The 18078-nt window shown below is 41.4% G+C and overlaps 1 protein-coding gene across 2 annotated transcripts in view; it reads left to right on the top strand.

Moving 5' to 3' along the window:
• The first annotated feature begins 670 nt into the window (after positions 1-670).
• Positions 671-18078, top strand: part of si:dkey-70p6.1 (uncharacterized protein LOC570575 homolog) — a 39572-nt gene continuing 22164 nt past the window's right edge. For both annotated transcript variants that reach the window (XM_066643557.1, XM_066643556.1), the window contains exon 1: positions 671-985. The gene's annotated coding sequence lies outside the window, so the exon portion shown is untranslated. The remainder of the gene's footprint in view (positions 986-18078) is intronic.

Here is an 18078-nt window from a genome sequence, read left to right as displayed (position 1 = left end):
AGTTTAGCCTAAAATTACTGACGGGTGCTTCAACACTCCGGAAAATTCTGTTCCATTGTTATACAGTTCATTGCTGAGGGGATTTGCGATCCTCTTGCCCATAGCTTTGAGCATCGTGACCTTAGGTTCATGTGCAGCTGCTCCAGAACATCCATTTAATTCCTATGGAGATTATACAAGCTGATGTGATGAACATCTGTGTCCACAGTCTGTGTTGTTAAATAGGTTCTGACATAGTGTTTCATAGTACAATGTTAAGTGCAGTGGTCAGAAGTTTGGATGATATACAGGCATATGTTTATTCGCCAAGGTCTTAAGATTCAGTATTGCACCTTAAATTACTTTTTAAAATCCACAATATTCACGTTCCTTATCCATATTTGAAACAAAAACAGGAAGCATACTCAGTACAAGCTAAACACAGTACATGTAGATCCTGAAGATAAGCCCCTCAGAGACAGTTAAGCATCTATTCTCTGACCGTGGAGTGCGTATCATGAGACTACACCCCCTTGAAAGCTGTTTTCTGTTCTCCATGTGTGTTCCCACGTCTAGTCTGTTTATACATCTATACCTGTAATGCCTCTGTGAGCCGCTAGTGGGCGTAGATGCAGATGCCGTTGGAGCGCTGTCACATGGTAACGTCGCCCGAGCAGCAGCGAGACACCGGGCAGCGCGAGCTTTACGAGCTTCGGGAGTCTCGGCGAGCGGACACACGATTTTGCTCGCTCCTACGGCAACGTGGAGCAGCGCGAGCCCCAGTCGTCGCCAAAACCGAACAATGGGAAGGCTGCGAGCTCGTGATGTTAGACGGCACGGCGCGCGCGCCTTCCCCGCCACGCACGGATAAGTGAGTGATGGTAACGGAGAGCGGACTGTGCACGGTGTATGTGACGGAGGGCCACGGGCAGCACGAGCGATTCTCAGGCGCAGAGACGAAGAAGCCAGCAGGGCGGACACCCCCCTCCTCCAGCCTCTAACCTGAGTGAGTACGGCGCGTGTGGAGGTCGCGTTCCCGCTCCATCAATGCCACCCACACTAGCATCGTAGAAACGCTTCATGCCGTGAGTGTGATTGGTGCATCCTCAATACAGAGCTCTAATGAGGGTTATGCGTTAGCAACAGAGAGCCCTAGAGACTGGCTTCGTGTAAAAGCAAACGACACGTGTGCAGCAGCCGTATGTATCTGCATTGCCCTTTGTGATTGCGCGAGCGCTGAAATGATTCCCCCCTTAAGGACCGTATGGTGTCACAGCAGAGGTAGAGCCACGTTTGCTTTTGCTTGACGTTCGACGGTGTTGTGTGAGCATTTTGCCCAGCAGCAATAGAGCTGATTCATTCACCTCTCATTCTCTTATGTTTTTTTTCTGTGCTTATTTGGCACTGGGCGCGTCGTGATTGGTGGGACTGAGCGCGAGCGAGCGACGAATGGCGCGCGCCGCAGACCGCCACATAGTCCAAGGCGTGAAACAATGGTGTAGAGTCTGATGCATGGAATAAACCAGAATGAAGCAGAGCAGGATTTTAGGCGGGAAAATCCTCGTTGGTTCCTTCAGAGATTCAAAAATAAACAATATACTCACAGCACATCCAGGACCAGGTCCACACAAGGGACAGCAGACACATGTAGACTAGTGCAAATGGAAGCAATTGATCGAAGTTTGATTGCATCTGGATCAGAAGATGCCATAAAGATCCTGCGTGCATGCATCTTATGCTCTGGTGCTTTTAAGCTGAGTGGCAGTCACTATGGGATGCATCCTCAGAGAAGGCAGGATTTAGCTGTTTTGCCTTTAACCTGTTGGGTGTAGGAGACTGCAGTCCATACACTGGTCGGTCATCAACCTCTGAAGGTCCAGTCTAAAGCCAGATCCGAAACAGACATGCAACTGAATGACATGACATTTTGGCCTTTAAGTGGTCAGTGAGGCTGATAAATGAATTGTAAACCCAGCTTTTCAGTCTGAAGGAGCTGCTGTTTTAATGATGGTCTACATTATCAACAGCATTGTCTCAGCAAGGGTAAATTTAGCCTAACAACACAAAGCTGTGATCTGCCTAAGGATGAGACCAATCAGAAGCAAACAAACATGTGCTGTGTACATGGCAACACAACCGCAACTGACTGTGAGTCTGGCTTGAGCCTAGTTTAGTCGGCTGGGATTAAATCTAGCCTTGGACTGTGTTTTTTTGGTTATTGGAATATCTTCAACCAGAATCCTATGAGGTCCAGAGTAGGCTTTAAAAATGGATATAATTTATCTCAGTTTTTTAAGTGAGGAGATGGGTGTGTCTGCATGGGTTTCCTTTGGGTGCTCTGGTTTTCTCCCATAGTCCAAAAACATAGGCTGGGAGGTTGATTAGTTATTCAAGAGTGTCTATAGTTGTGAGTGTGTTCGTGAATGTGTGTGTGTGTGATGCCCTGTGATGGACTAGCACACTGTCCAGGGTGTGTTCTGCCTTGCGCCCAGTGATTCTGTGTAGGTGCCAGAGGCTCAGAAAAATTAGACAATTACCTGAAATAGTCACTTTTCCCAAGCCATAAATGGGTTCCATACAATGTTTTTGTGTGTAGGTTTTCCTGTATCTGAGTTGTATTTCCATTGCCTTCTCTAGTGTTTCCCACAGGTTTGAAACAAACCTGGGGAGGGCCATTCATTGACATGATTTGACTATATAAACACAAACTGATGTTAATATTTGTTTACTTATTTGGATATTCAAATAATTCAAATGAGCCTTAACATCAGTTTATGAAAAGCCTGCCATGTTTTTACTTTTATATGTGAGACACTTCATTGACTCATCTGAAGTGAAATTTATGTCATGGAAATCACCACAGGGGAACACTGTGTGTCATTAGTTATTCATAAAAATATAAAATATTAAAATTGGATAAAATATACTTGAGTGGCCTCAATATACTTAGGGCGGGGTGGGCATCAAAGCATATTCTATGTGTGGGAAATACTTCCTCTGTGTTACTTCAGCTCTTATTTAGCCCTGCATCTAATGCCTTAAACCCTCAGGACCTGTATTAACCTCACACATCCTCACTCTAAATACTTCATAAATTGTATATTCATAGTATCTACTGAACAATATGGACAATGTATATTCAACACAAATGGTAGCATTTTATTTGTTATTTGTAATTATTTTCTGAGCAAAAGTAGCTTAGTTACTCATTTATATAATTGTATACAAATGTTATACATTTTTATGCCTTGTGCACCAGCAATGTTTAGTGAAACAAATCAAATAGCCCATCATCAAAGCACAAAGACCTTGTAAAATGTCCTTCCACTTTCAAGCCACATCATCAAAATGTGGTTTTCCTGGTTTTAAAATGGCAAAATCGCACTGTAGAGAATAATATAGCATCACTTTTGGAGGTTAGAAGGCATGTTTTAAACAGAGGTACTAATGGCTACATTTTTAATTTTGCCCAGAGTGTCCCTTTATATTTTCCTTTCAATCTGGGGACATTTGGTGCCTGCAATAAGCTAATGCATTACCTGGCAAGATCCCCACACAGTAAAAGATTTGAAGGAGAAAGAGGGGACAGCGAGTGTTTGAAATGACTCAGAAAGCAATGAGGCCAAGCTGCTCAATCATATAAGCTTCCAGCTGGCAGGTGGGGACGAAAAGATGCTACCTCTGCCCATGAGTAAATGAGATAGCAAGAGCTATAGCTTGACCATGATAATGAATGAGAAACATGGAGAAATCAATACATGAAGTGACAAAATCAGGGGCATAGACCTTTAACAAGAAATCTCTCTCCACCCGTTTCTGAAAGGTTTAAATAACTTTCTGCATTTGATAGTCATACTCGGACACACCCAAAACTGCTATTTCTTCAAAGATTCTACATTTGATTCATGTTTATGGATGTTGTAAGGTTCAACAGGTCTTACAGTGGGAAAATCCAATTGAAAATAATTAACTCCTCTAGAACATGCTTGAGCATTTGAAAAATGAGCAGGGAGGTATTGTCCACCAGCTAGAATGTGCACTCCATGCTCAGAACATGCATTTGCGATGAGTAGTAGCACCTGTTCTTGTAAAATCCCCTCAACATACACCCACACAAACCTCCAGAAACACTCCAAATTCCAGAGAGGTCCCAGACACTCCCTGGTATGAAATCCAGACAAGGACTATAGTAATATCTCAGTTTTCCAAGAGGGTAGGAATTCAAATGTTACAACAACAATTACACATCAGTTTAATGAGCACCAATAATGTAAGTCACTACTATACAATGTACTACTGAATTACAATGTAATACTGAATTAAAACCCAAAGTATTTGTTATTCCATACATGAGATCTCTTCCTCTCAAAAAAAAAACAAAAAACAAAAACAAAAACAAAACGGTGGCACCATACACGAAGTATACCAGCGCTTATGTAGATTGTCCCCTTCCAAACAAGATTAAATTTGAGTCTTTTCAAGAAAAAACAATACAAAAAATATGTGCATCTCCACTATGGTCGTGTAGCTTGGGCTCTCGGCTTTAACGACACGTCCATCAAGTCTGCAGGCCAAGCAGTCGCGATGCTGAGCCAAGGAGGCGGGGAAGCAACCATGCTTCGGCACCTATCAGACGCACACCATGAGAGATGACTCAGACAGTTTTATATGGCAAGAGCAATCAAAATAAACAACAATCAAAACAATAAATAAGTTTAAAAGTTTCAAATTTGCAAAGCTTAGATCCTTTTCACTGTCTGCCCTGAGACCATTTAAACACAGGAGGGGAGTGAGGGAGGTGGACTCACTCTACAGCCAATCGGGGAAACCTCCCTCCTTCCAACGAGACTGGCCTTAAAGTGCAAGGCTACTGGGTTAGAAACGAGACTAAATATCAGAATAAACCTACATGAGTCAGAACTATTTTCCTGTTTAGTGAGGATAAAAAACCATTTGGAGAGGTGCATGAGATTAGTTTGTCATTCATTGTCTGAAACCACTAATCCAATTCAGGGTCGTGGTGGGGTCGAAGCCTAAACGGAATCACTTGGAAGTAAGACAGGAACACACCATGGAGGGGGCGCCAGTCCTTCACAGGGCAACACACACTCACACTTTTGAGTCACCAATCCACCTACCAAAGTGTGTTTTTGGACTGTGGGAGGAAACTGGAGCACCAAGAGGAAACCCATGCAGACACAGGGAGAACACACTAAACTCCTCACAGACAGTCATCTGGAGCGGGACTCGAACCCACAACCTCCACGTCCCTGGAGCTGTGTGACTGCAACACTACCTGCTGTGCCACTGTACCGTCCATTAGTTTGTCAAGGAAGGTAAAATGCAAAATGTGGCCATTAAGCTTTGACAATACGTTTTTTTCTGCAGTAAAATGAATAATTTTCCTTATGGAGAGGTTGGGGTCTTTGAAGATTTCAAAGACGATTTCATTAATTCATTATCTGTAACCCTTATCCAGTTCTGGGTCATGGTGGGTCCAGATACCTGGAATCATTGGGCGCAAGGCGGGAATCAACCCTGGAGGGGGCGCCAATCCTTCACAGGGCAACACACACACTCACTCACACCCACATACACTTTTGAGTTGCCAATCCACCTACCAATATGTGTTTTTGGATTGTGGAAGGAAACCCACGCAGACACAGGGAGAACACATCAACTTCTTACAGACAGTCACCCGGAGCAGGAATGGATCCCACAACCTCCAGGTCCCTGGAGCTGTGTGACGGCAACACTACCTGCTGTGTCACTGTACCGCCCATTAGTTTGTCAACAAAGGTAAAATGTAAAATGTGGCCATTAAGCTTTGACCATACATTTTTTTTCTGCGGTAAAATGAATCAGTTTCCTTATGGAGAGGTTGGGGTTTTTGATGATTCCAAAGGAAGATTTCAAAGAAGATTTCAAATTAAATTGACAAAAGTGCCTGAAATGCTTTGCGGTTTTGATAATATTTTGACCACTTAAGAGTCATTTCAATATCTTTAATAATTTTGAAAGGGAATTCAGTAGCATCACTTAATAAAATTGCCTCTAGTTTATTCACTGCCTCAAGATTTGAGCATGTAATTTCAGGCAGAAAATGGAAAAAAATACCTGGAGTGTTGAGGTTAAAAACCAGCATGAAAAAGAATCTTGATAAAATTGTGACTGTGATCCTGCAAAACAAAAATTGTGATTATATATTTTTGCAATATCGCCCCTCTCTAAACCTAACCCTAACCTTTATTCTCAGTTTGGTAGCATTAGGGGAGACCTATTAATGGGTGGATTTGGCAGTGACTAAAAAAATGTGATTAAACTTGGGTAAAAATATTAATGTTCAGGAACCACCCAAGATCCCTGGCCCAAATTTAGGCAGCCGTGCTCTGTGGCCCTTCTCTAAAGAACACCTCTTGGCTTGCTTTATTTTTTTCTCTTTTTTTTTGTTAGGCCTTACTGAGTTTTGCTGTCTCCCAGTGGAAACCGGCAACTTTCCCGTTTGTCTACTCATTCAGGGGTATTTCCCACATTCATGAATGGACTCATGGCCTTTGCCCTTGGAGACAGTTCAACACTACAATTACAGTCAGAGAGCTCTTATTCCTTGCAGACTTAAGCATAGCTAGCAAGCAGAAAGCAGTGAAGTAAAAAACGGGGAGCCTTAGCCATTGAAAGACATTAAGATTCCATGTACTGGAGCAGCCGAGCATGTACACATCATGCATCGTGAGAGAGAATCTGAAAGGCTCATTGGCAAGGAAATTAATTTAATCTTAATATTTCCTGCAGTCCATAGAAGAAAGAAATCTCCCTCCACTGCAGGCCTTCTTACCTGTTACCACATCACTGATGCTTTAATGTGTAAATATGAGCTCCTGATCTTGCCAACAGATTGGAGAGAACCTGTGCAGGCCTGTACCTGGACGATAAGCCACACGGCACACTTCAGTTAACCCGCTGCTTCTCCACTGGTCAAATTGGTTTTTAATGGAACATAACACATGGCAGAGCCCTGGCATTTTAAAGCCATACTCCCACTCCCACAATTTTCAACCTAATTTCTGTCTGCAGCATTTGTAACAGTTGATCATTATAGATTCTATTAGAGGGAGAATCAGAAAGAATGATCTGATTTGATGCCCTGGTTTGAATGCAGTATTAGGGGTTGTGTGTCAGAATGTGTGTATGTGTCTTTGAGAGAGATGTTCCATAATTCTGACAGCCATTACAGGAAGGTCAGCGCTCCCCTCACTGCCATGTGCTGGGGTTAAGGTCAAAAGGCAACAAGAAGGAAATCTCTGATGAATTTGCGGTGTGTCCAGCACAAACACAGATTTTCATTGCTGCCTAGACATGCCCACTGCTGTCATTGTGTTCATTTCTTTGTGGTTTTATTTAACATGGTGATGTGACGGAAATTCCCATCACACAGTAGGCAGCAACAACCAATCAAGATTATTGATAATTAAAAAAAACAAACAATTTGTATTGGTTAGTTGGCTTGATAATGTCTGTGCTTCCCATTTATAACGTGACTCAAAGAGGGAAATGGCAGAGACAGAGATTAGGAAGAGACTACAATACAGGGTTAGGCACAACAGTGTCAGTACTAGAGGAACACATCATTTTAACATAATTTAATCCATTATAGATGTCATAGTTATGCCCTCCTAGTGTACAGTAATCTGAAACTGAAATAGTTTCCTGTAAACATTCTAATGCATGTCTTTCTATGCCCTCTTGATTGTAATCACAAAGGCAGCAACACAGACAGTGGTCAATATGAGGGCACAACATGTTTTCTAACACATTTACAGTAATTTGAGAGAGTCTCTCTCATCTTGCTGTTTGTGTCATGCCTATCAGGGAAGTACCTGTGTAATTGCACGGTCAGATAATTTAATAAAATTAAATGAAGATTAATGTCAGAATCTGTAGCGTATCCCCAGTATCATTGGGCTTTCCCTCAGGGACCCTGTTTGGAAAAAAAACTAATAGAGACAAAAAAAACATACTGTGATTATATTGCTTCATATTTCACTTGCAATAAAATAGTGAAATTTGATGGTACTGGATAGACCTGCATTATTTATTAGGCCTTGATCATGTTTCCTTCATCAAAGAACCTACAAAAACAGTCCTGAAATATCTGATATTAATGACAATGTTGACAGCACAAGCACAAATGTAGCTCCCTTGGATTTCGCAGTCTTATGCAATATCAGTGCAAAAGCTAATTTTGCAATCATTAATCAAAACTATAAGAACACCTGCGTCGTATTGTATTAAGGTCTGTGTCAAGTCAGTGTTCATTTGAATGCCCTGGTCCAGGGTTTCCAAGCAGAACATTTCCCAGTACACCACACCAAACCCTTACCTTGGCATCTATGTGGAAAGGAACTGAAAGAGACTTGTAAGATCAGGCCTATTTCCATTCCATTCTTCCATTCATGCACTGTCAGAAAAAAAGTTACTGTACAGGCACATTATAGTCACCAAAACTACCAGCAGGTACAACAGTGGTTTAAAATTCCAGTTGTGTTTCCTGTTTCTACTGACAGGGACAGCAAAAGATACAACCAGAGTGACGGTTTTTCAGAAGTGTAGGTCCAGTCCCGACACACACACACACACACACACACTTCTTCCCATAGCTATCATAGCAGAGAATATAGAAAGTATATATATTCATTAACTTCTCACATCATTGAGGCTTGGACATCAAATACACAGTCACTGGTAATGGCATGGGGTGGCATGGTGGCGCAGCAGGTAGTGTCGCAGTCACACAGCTCCAGAAACCTGGAGGTTGTGGGTTCGATTCCCGCTCCGGGTGACTGTCTGTGAGGAGTTGGTGTGTTCGCGTGGGTTTCCTCCGGGTGCTCCGGTTTCCTCCCACAGTCCAAAAACACACGTTGGTAGGTGGATTGGAGACTCAAAAGTGACCGAAGGTGTGAATGTGTGTGTGTCTGTGTTGCCCTGTGAAGGACTTACGCCCCCCTCCAGGGTGTAGGGTAGGGGGCCACCTTGCGCCCAATGATTCCAGGTAGGCTCTGGACCCACCGAGACCCTGAATTGGATAAGCGGTTACAGATAATGAATGAATGGTAATGGCATGTCTCTACACAGACCAATGTTGATAGATACTGACCACTGCTGACTGGCAACAACCTTAACAAACTCCAAAACACTAACAATAATATCTGACTGTTAACTTATCATGTAATATACCCCAGGCCTTGACATGCAATGTTGTTTATAAGTATTTTTTAAATTAATAAAATATTCATTAAATATAGTGTTTTTGTGTCATTTGTGAGTGGTTTTAATGTTTGGTTTACCAGTGTATCACGCTGGTTAGTCATTTCTTACACCTGATAGATATAAATGCTAACTGGACAAGCATATGTAAGGCCAAGAAGTCCAGTTATGACTCTGAAGTTAAACTGCATTCAGCTGAATGCTGGTTCATAATATAATTTTATTAAGTGGGTCAATGAAAATAAAATTAAGGGTGAGCAATTCAAAGTAACGAGCATCAGGAAATACACAGGAGCTCTTTATCTCCAGAAACAATCATCTACAGGGCTGGAGAATGGCTTTATTGCTATTGTCCTGAAAGATCTGTCAAATCTGCCTGATGACTGTTCTCTGTCACTGCGATTCTCCACTGCAAGACACGTAGATATGAACAGCGTCCATTAGTAATATCATGTAGTGAGGGCAGCACAAGCATGACGAGTCAGGTTTGGACATGGTTGACCCCAACCAAGGACAGGAACACTGCCACAACATCAACATGTCAGATAGCTATCGTCTCAGCGCATGAATAATGTTCTTTATTTGGCTGCTTAATTTCCCTATCTCTTTTACTTACCTTTTGCTAGTGTTCATGAGTCAGTTTTACATTGCAGGATTGCTATTTTTTAATAGGTCCTGGCTAATATAATATTTGGCAGCTGCGATTGAAAATGCCAGTAAGAAAATGCTGTTTTCATACAACCAAATATGACTCTATCCTATAAAATACCCTTAAACTGCATACTATTATTGCTAAGGGAAAACTCTTAAGATTTCATTCGAAGAGATCAGATTTTTTACCTGTTCAAAGGGATGCATTTGAAGAAATGAAAAAAAATGAATAAAGATTGCCATATTTATTGGAAAAATGCTTACTCTTACACCAGGGCTGGTGTAGTCTCTGTTGTTAATTTATTGTCTGCAGCCACTTTATTCTGTTCAGGGTCACATTGTGTCCAGAGCCCTCCCAGAATATTGGGCACAAGGCAGGAATGCACCCTGAACAATAATCCATCATAGAGCACCACACGCTTACACAGTCACTCACGCTTACATATATGGATGCTTTTGCATGACCAGTCCACATACCAATGTGTGGTTTTGGACACTGGGAGGAAGCAGGAGGAAACGTACGCAGACACAGGGAGAAAACACCAAACTCCTCACAGAAACCTGAGGCAGGTTTTGAACAACCCCAGGACCCTGGAGCTATGTGGCTGCGACCCCATCTGCTTCACTAACGTGCCGCCCTAGATTCTGTTGTAAGATTTCCTATGAAAAATACCCTTTTTGATACATAATGAAGGTGGAAGAAATTTTTGAAAAAATGCATGTGTTTTTGATGAAGACTGACCAACTAAACGTTTTTTTGTAAAGTCCTAGGTGAAGTATTTTAAGAGAATTCCTTTCTATTCGTCAGTGTTTATTTATTTTATTATTATTATTAATATTGGAGATGCTGCATAGTCAAGCATCTGTTTCCATAATAAATGAACCTTTAAGAATGTGAATTCAGGGTCAACACAACACTTGGAAACATAGATAGGAATTAAGCTTAGCCCTGTACTATATCCTATTAATGAAAAAAATTACAGTTTAAAATGCTGTGTAGCAATCCTCTCACTACAATATCCAGCATGCTTTACACAAATACATCACACAACAAATTCAGATCCAATCCAAATCCATACAGCACTCAATAAACCCTGGCTAACTACATACCTAGCAGCTAATTGTTTTTGTTTTTTATAAAAGTCTCTAGGGAATACATTTGTGATTTCTTTGTAATAGACAAAAATACTGATATCTTGTGCAATATTTGTCAATCATTTTAAAGAGCACATAAAACATTTGATATGCTTCACCATTATTCGCCTGTTGCAGTGCAAATTAGGCAGCGCTAATCTTTGCTCATGCTGATGTAATCCGTATTCTATTCAGTCACAAAGCTGGATATACTGCCACACACAACTTTAATTAAAAAAAAGGTCTATCTCTGTTTGAGTCAAACAAGAAAAGTTTAACCTAGCATCAATCCAGCACATATGGACGAGCCTGTTGTCCACTGACCCTTTTTTTTGTCAGCTTGTTTTGTTTGTTTGTCCATCTGTTTGTTTGTTTGATTATCCATATGTTAGCATTCAATAATTAACATCCAGTTGTAAAATACAAAATAATCGTTTTAATAGCATTGCAAAGTTAAAGATGAATAATATTTTCATGAGTGGACACACCTGCCATTAAAAGGCCAATAAAACCATTACAGTTACAACTCGATGATTTTACAGTTTTCCTAACAGAAACTGGCTTAATTGTCATCATTAGAGACCACTAATATCCAGTTGAATAACTTTAGATCCTCCTAAAAAATCATATGCATCCAGAAGCAGCCACAGTTCATATGTTAAACTATTAGGACCCTTTATACAGTGAAATTTACCCATGGGGGGAATCAAGTAATATAAGAACTGACTGTTGAAATGTTTCTGTCTAATACTATTGGGTACTGATCTGGAGTGGTTTTGTGATCCAGAGCTAATGGCCAACATTAGTACCTGACCTCACTAATGTTCTTGTGACTAAATGCCAACAAGAGCTCACAGCAATGTTTCAACAATTAGTGTAAGCCTTTCTAGAAGAGAAAAGGTGGTTACTGCAGCAAAGAATGGACAAACTGTCTTAATATCTTTGATTTCAGGAGAAACACTTAATGAGCAAGGATCTACAGATGTTTGGCCTATTTATTTATTTATTTATTTATTTTATTTAATTTACACTAAATTACGGTCAGCAGCAAAAGGAAATGAGTTACAATCAGAGCAGCATTAGTGTTACTGGAACTGAAAGGTCAGCACTTTGTTTTGTTGGCCTGGATAAAAAATACACCTTTCAAACAGAACACAGAGCTTCAGGCCAGTTAAAGCACTGCTCTCCTGGAAGTTTATTCTGAAATAAATCATTGAACAGCTTGCATAAAGAGATTCACCAACTCCTTTAACGAGCAGATCCTATGTAAGCCTGTGTTGTGAAGTCTTGCTGAGGGCACAGGGCTGCTGCTGTCTGTTTTCGTGAAGTGTATTCGTCTGTTATTGCTTCTCAGCTATATCTCTCGTTTCCTTTAGATGAAAGAGGCTCTGTCTCTGATGCTGGTGGAACCAGCATGGCGAGTGGGAGAGCTCGAGAAAGGGAAGAAGAGAGGAGTGGGAGAGAGGAAAAAATGGGGGAAAAGTAGAGAGAGTGAGGGAGGAGAAAAGAGGGGGAGAGGAGAAGAGCAGAACGAGTGGAGAAAGTCGTGTCTCGGGGGTTTAGGGAGGGGGAGATGTGCCAGTTTTTTCACTCTCTCTCTGAAATCTAGGGCTTCACAGTAATTAAAACATGCCATTCCCAAACCCCCCCCCCTTCTCTCTCTCTCTCTCTCTCTCTCTCTCTCTCTCTCTCTAGGGCAGTAATTGGCAGGGAATTGGTAGCTGGTGTCTGAATCAGGGATGAAGCTTCTGCCATTGTTACGTGATCGGAGTTTTGACTCCCGCACACCAGCAATTAAAAATTAGTAGAAACTGAGACATTTGGCACCTAAATGAGCAACCTAATTCATGTACTACTGACCATTTTTTTACCATGCCTTGGATGTGTTGATGTTTCTGGGAGGTTCCTGAGGAGTGAACAGATTTGATGTTTGATATGTTTGCAGTTGCAGGTGGTGACCAACAGGGAGCGTTGTGTGTGGCTGAGTGTGAGGAAAATTATGGGCAAATCCATCAGAGATCAATTAACATAAAAGCAGGAAAGTTCTGGCTTAAGAGCTCATTGTATGCATCAATAAACTGAGGGGAATGGCTGAGAAGAAGCTATTAAAACACTCCAGTGTTCTTGGGTTCATTCAGATAAAGCTCAATTTCCTATAGAGTAGGGGTGGGATAATTATTATTACCATAATAAATAACCTGATATCACACAACAATATGCATATAGCAATTTGGAGCTGATGCTAATATTCAGTATTTACCATGAACACACACTGTATGACTGGGCTTAGGTGCAGTGGATCCCTGCTGTTTGAATTGACAGCTTCTTTCAAATCTTTGGTGTTGAGTTGGAGTGATGGTTGTCATCCACTAATGAGTACCTAATGTCAGTACCGGACCTCACTAATGGTGATTTTCCACTGAATGGGATCGGCTCAGCACGGCTCGCTTTTAACTGGTTTGCTTTTCCACTAGCAAAGCTCCCCCACAAATTGGTGCCGGTGACATCATAAACGCTGTCTCTAACAGGAACCATGGGCTTTGAAACCACAACAATGTCCACGGTAAAGTTAGGCATTGTTTATTTGTTGTGTATTAACATGTTGGTTTTGTTTTTTGGACTGAACACTACTCCGTGTCCCAGTTCTCAGATCAGTTTTCCTTGTTGCATTTTGGGCTTTTTGCTGGAGATTTTTTGTCTGCCAGCAACCCAAGGAGCATTTGAACCACTTCAAAACACCACAGGGTTATTTTACTAGCTGTTGTGAAAATAAATGTGACCACTGGTGTAACTTGAGAGATTTTACACACGGCATGTTTGTGCTGGAGCTCTACATTTTGTGGTGATTGACAGGTCTCTCTGGCCAATCAGCACTCTGCAAGGTTTACACTTCACATTTAGTACCTATTTGACGCAAGCAGTGACTAAAAAAATTACCCGGCTCCAGGGACCAGGTACCAGATTTGGCTAGTGGAAAAGCAAAACACCTGAGCCGATTAAAAAATGTAGGTTCTGTGCAGTGGAAAAGTGCCATGCTCTTGTGGTTCAAAAGAACACTAGATAAGATTAGGCTTTTTTACTTTTGGGGCTCCACCTAGGGTAATTAATTTTTACAGCCCTGTACTGAAATCATTGGGGAGAGTGGAGGTTATCTACCCTCCTCTAGATATTACATAGTGCAGTTTCTGCAATGCTGAGCCCGAAGTAGCAAAGACAGAGCCTCTATGCTCCATATTACAAATCAAGTGAGCATCACAACAATTTTGAAGATCTAATTTTAAGTTAAAAATATTACATAGTGTTCCATTAATGCTGTAAAATTTCACATATAATTTTTGCCACATTCCTCACAACTATTAAACTTTCTTCCTTTCAATTTTGACCATTACACTGTGACAATTTCAGATTCATTAGTTGTATTTCGGATGTTTTATATTTGCAGTTGTATATTCAATTGAATGTGTGTGGGTTTTTTTAATACACAAAGCTTTCTGCCTTTGCCTCAGAGGCAGTGGTGTTCCTCGCCAGGATTTGAATCAGCTGTCTCAAGTAATGCTGCGTCATCACATGAATTAAAGATAACATGATTATAATTTGAGAGGAACGCTCTGTGTTGTTTAAATAATTGCTCATATTTGGCTGTTTTCATAGTAATTATACATGAAAATGTCCTGTCTTGCTTGAATACATTAGTCATTTTTTCCTTTTTTTCTTACAGAAAACTGCAAAAACTAAAACCTTAAAAATAGGAAAAGAGACAGCAGCAGGCACAAGATTCTGGTTCCTTCCCAACCGTGACCATGCAATTAAGCTGTAGGGGGAGATGGCTATTTGCTGGTTAATTAGGCTTCTCTGGAAGGCAGTACAGTAGGCCTACTACTGTCACCTTCCAGAGAAGTGCTGTGGAAATAATAAAGCCCCACCTGCCAACGGGCAGATGATCTGGCGACTGGAGGCAGGCTACTCTGACCTTCCTTTGCATCCGTTATCCTCTTCTCCTCAGCCATGCTCCTACTCAAGGCATATTTGAACCCTGCTCTGATATAGTGGAGGTGTGAGCTTGGGGATTAGAGCATTATAACAGAGCCTCAGGTCTGTGTGTTATAGCGGCTGGAAGAGTGCTGTTAGTGCCGAGGACAGTAAGAGTGTGGAGGGGTTATCAGAGCTGTATGTGCACTGTGTGAGATTGGCAGGCTTTAGAGAGATCCGCTCAGGGCCTGGAGATTGCACTGCAGTGGCAAGGTGTCACTCCTATTAGGGAAACAGAGGGAGAGCGAGAGGGGATGGGTGAGCGACATAGGCTTAGGAATAGACTGAGGGAGGCAGGAAGGAAGAGAGAGAAAAAGAGGAATTGGTCAGGTGGGGGTTGGAGGTTGTGGAGGGAGTGCTGGCAAAAGAGGTGGCGTCGCAATTCTGTCTGCGTAAGTGAGAGAGAGTGAGAGCGAGAGATTATAGGCATTGGCAGGGCTGGAGAGGAAGAGGAAATTGGATACATCTGTGCATGTGGCTGAGCTTGTTTGTGGGCCACTTTCAAAACCATCTCACGCTAACTCATATTTTATAAAAGTACAAAGAGGCATTTTTACATCAGTAAGATTTAAGTGCCCTTATGCCCCATAACAGTCTGCCATATATGCTGTTTGACCAGACTATGTTCTGCTCACAAGTGCAAAAATCTCTGTTGCAAGTAGAGCTGGGCATTATGGACAAAATTTTTATAACAATATATTTCTTAATTTCAGTACAATATAATTCAGATATCAGTAACATTGCTCAATATTAACCACATACTGAGCATAAAAAGAGCCATATCCTCAACATTTCTATTTCTATAACAATTTCTATACTTTTCAATGCTCTCGGGTCTCTCCATCATTCAAAAACCTCCAGATGCCTTTTCTCGTGGGCTAAGTCAGGGACACAGAAAAATCTTCAGCCATGTAGGACCAAGACCTTTAGTTGAAAATAGATACAGAGTCATTCTATGTTTGAATTAATTACTGAAACATGATGATAAATGAGTACAAACACTTGCTCAAACACACTTCTCTCCTTTACTCGCTCAGAACCACTTTATGGCACTCTCCACTGCACTAATTAGCGCCCCTCTACAAACTATTCACTGCGGAACCTGCAGTAAATCTTTGTTAGAAGTATAAATGATCTACACCTAATAAACTTAAAAAGTTTAGAAATGTACAAATACTGAAGAAAAGGTTTAACAACAAGACAAGATTTTGTTTTGCTTCAATCCAATGTGAATTTGAATTTAATTAAAAAAGATAACATTTTCTGTTATTATCGGTATCGGCTACTCCAAAATGCATGGAAGTGTGTATACATGCATGTAAATAGAGCCAATCAGAATGCAATCGGCAGATTCCTGGCAGTGAAGCCAGATTAGTGCCATGAAAGTATCAGACTCTCTGTCAACTTGTGGGCGGAGCGCCTGTGGCTGAGACTAGCTAACATGCTTATTTTGGCTAGCCTGCCTACCCAGAAAAAGATGATGGTTAGCGATGCTCTTTTGATCTCCTGGCCAATGGATACCTGAGGTTTCACCTATGATCTAACTCACAATGATGATAGCACCAATGCTTAGGAAGATGCTTCACTCCTGGATGTGATTGTGCCAACATTCAGGAAAGCTTGTTCAATCTATCATTATTTTGTTATCTGAGCATAAATAGATTAATTAAGCCAAGGATAATAAACTGAGGCTGACTCTGAACTAATGAAAAATGATTTCATTCTGGTTCTTGTGTATATTTATTATGGCTGATTAGAGTTTTCAAGGCTAGGTGACTTCTGTGTAAGAGTGAAAGAGAACTGCAATCACAGATCGTCAGTGAATCATTACCCCTTTCCTTCCTGAAAGATCAAACGTTTGTCTCTTTTTAAGAGTGAAAATGTGCTCCTTTCAATGATTAAAAACTGCCTACAGTGTGGCATTTGCGTGAGCATCACTCTAGAGGAAATATGCGCTGTGATGCTAGTAGATTTAGTGGGCAGCAAAACTGGATATGGTTGGGACTATAATTGGTGGGAGCTGATGCGTTATTTTTTTTTCTTAAAATGTAATCCTGACCTTAATTCTCTGAGCTAAAAACATGCTACTACTGGCCTGGAGACACGATTTAAGGGCATCCGCACCTGCTGTAATCCTGCAGACTGTTCTCTTTCTATTTCTGCTGCAGTCAGTACCACAGAGTATTATTTGACAGTTTGTGTCCAATGCAGGAACTGCCTGAGCTACATGCCCAGCAGTGGAACACAAACAGCAGTGATGGTCGTGAAATTGGATTCCCGTCCACAAAAACTCACCTCAGCCTCCATCTGATCAAACTAATGATGTGTTCATAGTGGAGTGAGTCCTGACGGACCTCCGTTGTAGACATACACACACACATAGTTGTGAATACATACAGATACACACATATCTTAAGATCTCTGTCCCAGACTTTGGGCTCTCTGGCTGTAATTTGAAGCATGGAGAGGCAAGAGAATATCTCAGTGGATGCCATTTATTTTCCATAAGAAGGTTCAGTGCTGTCATAGAGGATGCAGGTACATGAGGAAACTATCACACCAAATTTGGTGGACAAATTCTGTGCAGTGGAGACACGGTGGCGCAGCAGGTAGTGTCACAATCACACAGTTTCAGGGACCGAGAGATTGTGGGTTGTAGTCCCACTCTGGTTGGCTGTCTGTGAGGAGCTTGGTGTGTTCTTCCTGTGTCTGCGTGGGTTTCCTCCAGGTGCTCTAATTTCCTCCCACATTCCAAAAACACACTTTGGTAGGTGGATTGGCGACTCAAAAGTGTCCATAGATGTGTGTGTGTTGCCCTGTGAAGGTGTGTTCCTGCCTTGTGCTCAGTTATTCCGGGTAGGCTCCGGACCCACCACGACCCTGATAATGAATGATCCTATATGCATTTACAAATCCTATATGCATTTATCCAATCAGTAGGCATTTGCATGCTCATTATTACACAATGCTAGACTACATTATTTACAATGTTTGAAATGTTTCTTCATTTCAATGTTTGAT

This window comes from Hoplias malabaricus, chromosome 14 (genome assembly GCF_029633855.1).
Source record: "Hoplias malabaricus isolate fHopMal1 chromosome 14, fHopMal1.hap1, whole genome shotgun sequence".
Taxonomy (NCBI): domain Eukaryota; kingdom Metazoa; phylum Chordata; class Actinopteri; order Characiformes; family Erythrinidae; genus Hoplias; species Hoplias malabaricus.
This window is presented reverse-complemented; position numbering and strand designations above follow the sequence as displayed.